The sequence below is a fragment of the Diadema setosum genome, chromosome 2 (genome assembly GCF_964275005.1).
Source record: "Diadema setosum chromosome 2, eeDiaSeto1, whole genome shotgun sequence".
NCBI lineage: Eukaryota > Metazoa > Echinodermata > Echinoidea > Diadematoida > Diadematidae > Diadema > Diadema setosum.
This window is the reverse complement of record NC_092686.1, coordinates 12,407,135-12,413,701: the sequence shown is the minus strand read 5'-3', so window position 1 is coordinate 12,413,701 and position 6,567 is coordinate 12,407,135. Positions and strand designations below refer to the sequence as shown.

Below are 6,567 nucleotides of genomic sequence, written 5' to 3'. Positions count from 1 at the left end.
GTGTTCCACACTAGGGTTTTTTCCATGTCGCTGCGAAATGCTAAGTTTTTGCACGGCATCCTTCAAAACGTGCGACATTCCTCTCAATCACCCTCATGAACACGAGACACATTAGCACTCCTTTTTTTTTTTTCCTCATTTTCCTTTTCTTATTTTCTTTTTCTTATTTTCTTTTTTTTTTTTACCACACCATTCACCATTCACCACACCATTCACCCCATCATAATACTCGCTGAACACAACCAGGGCCCTGTTTCATAAAGCTGTTCGAAAAGTGTTTTTTTTTTAAATCATAGTCGGAATAACGGGGGTGTCCGGAGAAATTTATGACTGAGAGTGACCACCACGGCCCTGTTTCATAAAGTTGTTCGTAAAGTTACAACAACTTACGAGCGACTGGTGATCAGTTCTTGTGCTGAATTATTGAAATTCTGATAAATATACTGTACTAGTAAAAAGTTGTAACAGAACTGATCACCAGTCGCTCGTAAGTTGTTGTAACTTTACGAACAACTTTATGAAACAGGGCCGTGGTGGTCACTCTCAGTCATAAATTTCTCCGGACACCCCCGTTATTCCGACTATGATTTAAAAAAAAAAGAAAACAGGGAGACGGGTGGCATTGGATGTTAAAATATGGCTTATTCTGGACAGCAGAATGAGGTTTAAAAAACAGCAGGGCTGCCAACATCGGAAACTAGTTGAGAATGAGACTCCCATCGGCCAATTCTGTAAATTAGGAGTCAAAATGAGTGACGGATCAATAGAAATAATGTACATGCAAATGAAATAAAATTTTAGAGTGAGAAAGGACCAAAATGAGTGAGTCTCACTTTCAATGAGTGAGAGTTTGCAGCCCTGAAACAGTCAGTGTACTGTCCTAAGAAATATTGCAAGTTCAAGATGCCCTTGTCATTTCTCCTAGCATCTCCTTGAGGAGTTTTATTATCATATTAAAAATAATAATATTCAAAAGCCTTAGGAGTAAGGACGATTTATATTAACATTTCAAGAACAATTTAAAATCATATGCCATCATCAAACATAATATATTTTTTTCAAATACATTAATGATTTTTATCCTGGCATTGCAGAGTGATCATGGTGATCAAAGTGTTCAAAATAAGGCTTAGATAGCACCAGAGAGCATCTCGAACCCTAGAGCTGGACCCCGGCCGCCAGGGACTTCGCGCACACATACTTTCACGCGCAAGATCACCTTTTTTCTTTTTTCTTTTTTCTCTGCAACATGCTAGAATGTCAAGTTGTGGACCACCCTGATGCATGTTTAGATCCATAAGAGGTCTACATATTCAAATATTGCAATTATACATGAATGTTGATTTATACATGCATTTTTTTTTTGTTCCTTCTCATCGTATATTCTATGCCCCTCTCATTCCATGTATTGTATAAGGGGAACTTTTCCTGCACTGATTGCTTCAAATTCAGCTCGATATTTGTGAAATTTTCTTGTTGCCCACTGTCATTTATTTCCTTTGTCATCATCGCTCAAAACTTGAGAGTAGTTGACACTGTGCAGCCGTGTACATCCTGAAAATATTTTTCAAATAAAGTAAAATTCTAAGAAATCATTACAAATGTCCTTTGCGATATGTGTTGAGTCATGGCCATAAAATTCCACAGTGTAAGATATAAAATACTGTATATAATTTGGGGGTATTGTTTTGAGGAAATTTGACTGCAGCTGCAATATGCGCAGCAACAGCAAAGTATGTGTATTACATACCTACAAGATATGGACCTCAGCATACATCGCTGGCTGAACTGTAGGTCTAACGCCCAAGCTTTAGCAATGAAAATAGTAATCATACACACACACACACACACACACACACACACACACACACACACACACACACACACACACACACACACAATAAAAATAACTTGTACATGTATTGGTGTATGTTGGTCATGACGTATGAAAATATCTTCGGGTCCTTTACTAATACTTGAAAAATTATAATGCATTTATTTCTGCAGGCAATATGATTGCCATTGAATGGTACGACAGATGAGCATGCATTTTATTTATTTTTTGGGCGGATGTGTTGTATAGGGACTCAGCCTACTAATTCCCTTGCTGGGAAATGCTTTAAAAAAAAAAAGAAAAAAGAAGAAGAAAAAAAAAAAACGAGGAATGACGTGTTAGCTTGTACGCTGTACAACATTCACAGGTCATGTTCAGGGTCGGCCATCTCCAGTATCGCTTGCCCGTGCTAATCGACTACTCTCGACCAATCAATCGGTCATCTCCTAACCCCTTTTCTCCCCTCCCCCAATTCGGGTTCTGGATTCAGCAAGGTTTGATTTTTCTTAGCTCTCTCCATAACTTCGTATGCACAAAACCTGGGCCCGATTTCATGAAAGATGTTAGGATGACAACTCTTGCTGGAATGACAACTTTCAATAGCAAATACAGCCAATCAGCGACGCTGTATTCTTATCGTTACCATGACAATAGTAATTCCAGCAAAGAGTTGTCATCAAACAAACTCTTTATGAAATGGGGCAATGGTGCAATTTGTAAACTGATTTATGCCCGTAATAATGTTGCTTGTATTATGTATATGCATAGGCCCTAAAAAAGGTTGACTTTTTGTGCGTGTCGGTGGAAATAAACGAATATTCATTCTAGTAACCAGGAAAGTAGTTTCTTTTGTTACCGTGGCTTGTGAAACTGGAATTTATGTGCATATTTATAGCTTTCCTCCTCCTTGACACCACAATTCTCGAGGGATCGAGGCCTGTTCAGCAGTCAGTGCAGATACCAGGGTCTCTCCTAAAAAGATCTTGAAAATACTGCATGCAGCACGTACGTACGCGTATTAGTACCTGCGCTGCAGGAACGTGGCAGGTCAATGAACTTCTGTCTTTGCGATAACGCCTCCATTCACTCTCGTTGCGCTCGTGTTTGTGGCTTGTGTGTGTGTGTGTATACTTAGTACGTACGTGTGTTCTAATAGCGAGGTGGTCGTGAAAGTCCATCATCGGCGTGTAGCGAGGCGCACAAAACGATTTCGGTGGTTGGGCTGTCTGTGCCTTCTCGTATCGTGTGTGTATGTGTGTGTGTGTGTGCGGTCACCCCGTCTCCTGTAGCGCCGGGGAGCAAGGTCCATGCCACCTCCCTGGTATATATTTTGTAGTGCATAGCACGCAAGATGGATGGATAGTTTTGACAAAATGAGTGTCATGTCCAAACCAGGCGGCCCGCCCATGCGGGTTCGCCGACTGTATACTAACACAGAAATTAGGTCCATGATACTACCAGGGGTCTCACCTCCCTGACTAGTACATTGTACTCTACAAAAAATTTACCTCCTTGGCATTATCAGCACATGAGCAAGGAAGAACAGCTTTACACGTATACTAAACAGACATTTGCTTCTAGGTCATGTGCAATTATGAATGAAGAAAGAAAGGACAGAGTTCACATGGAGTAGGGAGACGGGAGACGGGTATAGATGTAGGCTATTCTCTGCCAACCGCTGAAATTGGGCTTGTTTCATGTACAAATGTACTTGACTAGGCTGTATTTCTATGACTAGAGTTATCAAGATCTTGATATGTGTGTGTGTGTGTGTGTGTGTGTACCTGTAATTCGCTCAAATGGGTGAGAAAATTTCTTCAAAGCCCGGTAGGGTCTTCCCTTTCTTTTTCTCTTTTGAATTATGCAAAGATAGCCCAGATGATCATCCGTCATTAAAAAAAAAAAAAAAAAAAAAAAAAAAAAAAAAAAGAGGAAAGTACCCACAAAACAATGTTAATAATTATTATGGCAATGGCATGCTTGGTCATTTCCACAGGGGATACGCAAAAACTAGATGACACACTGATACCATCCATACTGATCCTCTAGCTATGTCGCGAAAAATGTATTCTTTATTTTACTTTCTGAATGACAATGTTCATGACAACATTCTCCAAGAGCATGTGCGCCATAATCTTGAATTTTGGTAGGGGGCCTACTAAATGCAAAAGCTCCTTTTGCACTTTGTACGAGAGCCGTCACTGCACTGACCCCCTTGTGTACATCTCTATTGCATCTTGGACCTATAGAGCGTAATGGCTGTGAAGACGCAGACGAAAAAAAAGATAAACACACACACACACAAAAAAAAACCGAGATGATCACAACCTTGAAAACTTCTATTCCGATTAACAATTTTTTTTCCAAAACTGAAATGTCCATGCACCTTTGAAAAAAGATCGTACAATCACGCATAATTTATTATGCACGATTCCAAATATATTCGATGAAAATGCACTTAGTCCACCACTTGTCCATTGACCTCATCTTGAGCCCCCCCCCCCCCCATATCTCCTATGGTCGGGGAGGGGGTGGGGTCCGCTCACCCATTCCATGATTTTTTACAGTCTAGTTAATGTTCTTGTTTTCTCATTTTCCCTTGCATCTTTATAAGTATTTCATATCAGCTAACATCAAAATTTTAGATATGAATAACGAAAATGTAATAACATCCTGTGGCTATTTGTTTTACAGCGCACAGTTCCGGATTTCTGCGCTCTTGGCGCTCAAAAATGTGATTAAAAATATGATGACACTGTAACGTTCCTATTCCTCTTTGATACAACGTCTAAAAGATGAGAAAAATAACAAATAGCAAACACCAGATTAAAAGTTAAAAAGACTATTTTTATGAACATTATGGATTGCGCTCATAATTATTATAATCCTCAGTTTTCAAAAGCCCGCGCATTGCTGAGTTGATATCAGGGAGGTGGGCTTCGATCCCACCTTCCTGGGTATATTCTGAAAAACAGAAGCTTCCTCGCGTACGAGGATGTAGTCTTCTTCTTATTTCCATCACTGCATGTGCGATCAAGCTCTGACATATACCTTGATGTTTTTTTTGTTTTTTTTTGCATGAAAACATTTATTTTTCCACATGAAAATTCCACATTTTCCACATAAGTAATTTCGATTCTCAAGACGTATAAATAATTCTTCGCATGGGAGGGATGTTCCCCCAGTCCCCTCCCCATAGGTCAACCTCCATAAAGTTACAGTCCCTTTTATTGAAAGGACGCATAGAGAGAGAGATAGAGCAAAGGCTGATCAAATGCCAAATATCATGAGCACCATTTACCAGTCAGATTATTTTGAAGAAGTATAAATGCATTTTTCTTATTTTTAGGACTGGTAAATTTGCATATCCCACAAAATTGTGCACTACACTAAATCGCTTGATTTCAACTCAGTAAATGCCGAAGCTCTTTTGATATGCAAACCCGCTGGACATCCACTCCATTCGGTCCATTTCCATCATGCGTACACGGATCGAGATGTGAAAATGCCATTTGTTGTAGTCATTCACGTTGTCTCTGATTATGCCGTTGTGATTAATTTTTATTGACAACACTAGCAGATATTTCCCCAGAGTGCGTCAGTGCATTTCAGTTGTAAAAATGATAAAACAAACAAACAAACAAACAAACAGCAAAAACAAACAAACAAACAAACAAAATCCACAGTATAGGCCTACTGTTGGAGGGGGGTATAACCTTCGTGCATGCCTTGCAACATGACATGATTATATCGGGTATATAGCTTGAACGTGCATACATGCTCGAATATTGAAAGGTACAGTTACTGTATTGAATTACATTGTTGGGTATGCTATTATGAGTCCTATCTGCATGCAAGTGCGTATCGCTTCGTCTATAGATTCCGACCTTTATCATGTATTATCATAATTATTACAGTTTAGTTGTGTCGTCGACGACCAGTTCGTCTAATGACCGCAGCGCTCTTGAAATCTCCCACTTTACCAGTTCGTCTTCTTTTACCGGATGCCGACCACAGAACTCTAGTTCTACATGCCGACATGTCCATTTCTAAGTACTTCGTATCATAAGGAGGGCCGAGAGATGGACTGAGTTACAACTGGCTATAATTATTCAATCTGCTGTCAGTTTTCTATGGATGCTCAAAAGAATTCCACAGGTGCATTTGTGCCTTTGATGTTCGATGCTCGAAGCCGCTACCTTTCTGATCAATCTGAAGATTCATTTTTAACGCTAACATAATATCGGGTATAATGCTGCTCGTTTATACATCAAATGCAATGAAATTTCACCTAATGATAAAGTATATAAAACAAAAGTTAATTCCGTTCGAAAATAATTTTATGTGCAAAAGTGTAAATCTGAGCTGTATTTTGTGAAAGTGTTTAAAATTTTACCCTCATGGAAAGCCGGTTTTATCACTTTTCTCCATATTTCCACAAAATGAAACTACAGAATATGATACCATCTTCAAGTATAGTTCTTCATACATTAATATGTCAGATTAGCGTACAATCACGGACATTCGAGTAATTTTGATATACCATAGATTATCTATTTCAGCAATATTTGAGCAATTTCTATTCACGCACCCCCGTGCCTTTACCATAATATTGTCTACCGCCCATCGTTTGTAACCTAGTAGGGACAGCGAAAAGTAATTACCATCACAAAGACATAATCTTCCTTTGAAAGTGTGGCTGGTGATTATGCAATGAGACACGAGTCAATTTT

General features: G+C 39.2%; 1 protein-coding gene across 1 annotated transcript in view; it reads left to right on the top strand.

Annotated features, from left to right (window-relative positions):
- The window catches only part of LOC140238361 (leucine-rich repeat serine/threonine-protein kinase 2-like), a 76,374-nt gene that overhangs the window by 37,790 nt on the left and 32,017 nt on the right, over nt 1-6,567 (top strand). The window lies entirely within an intron of this gene.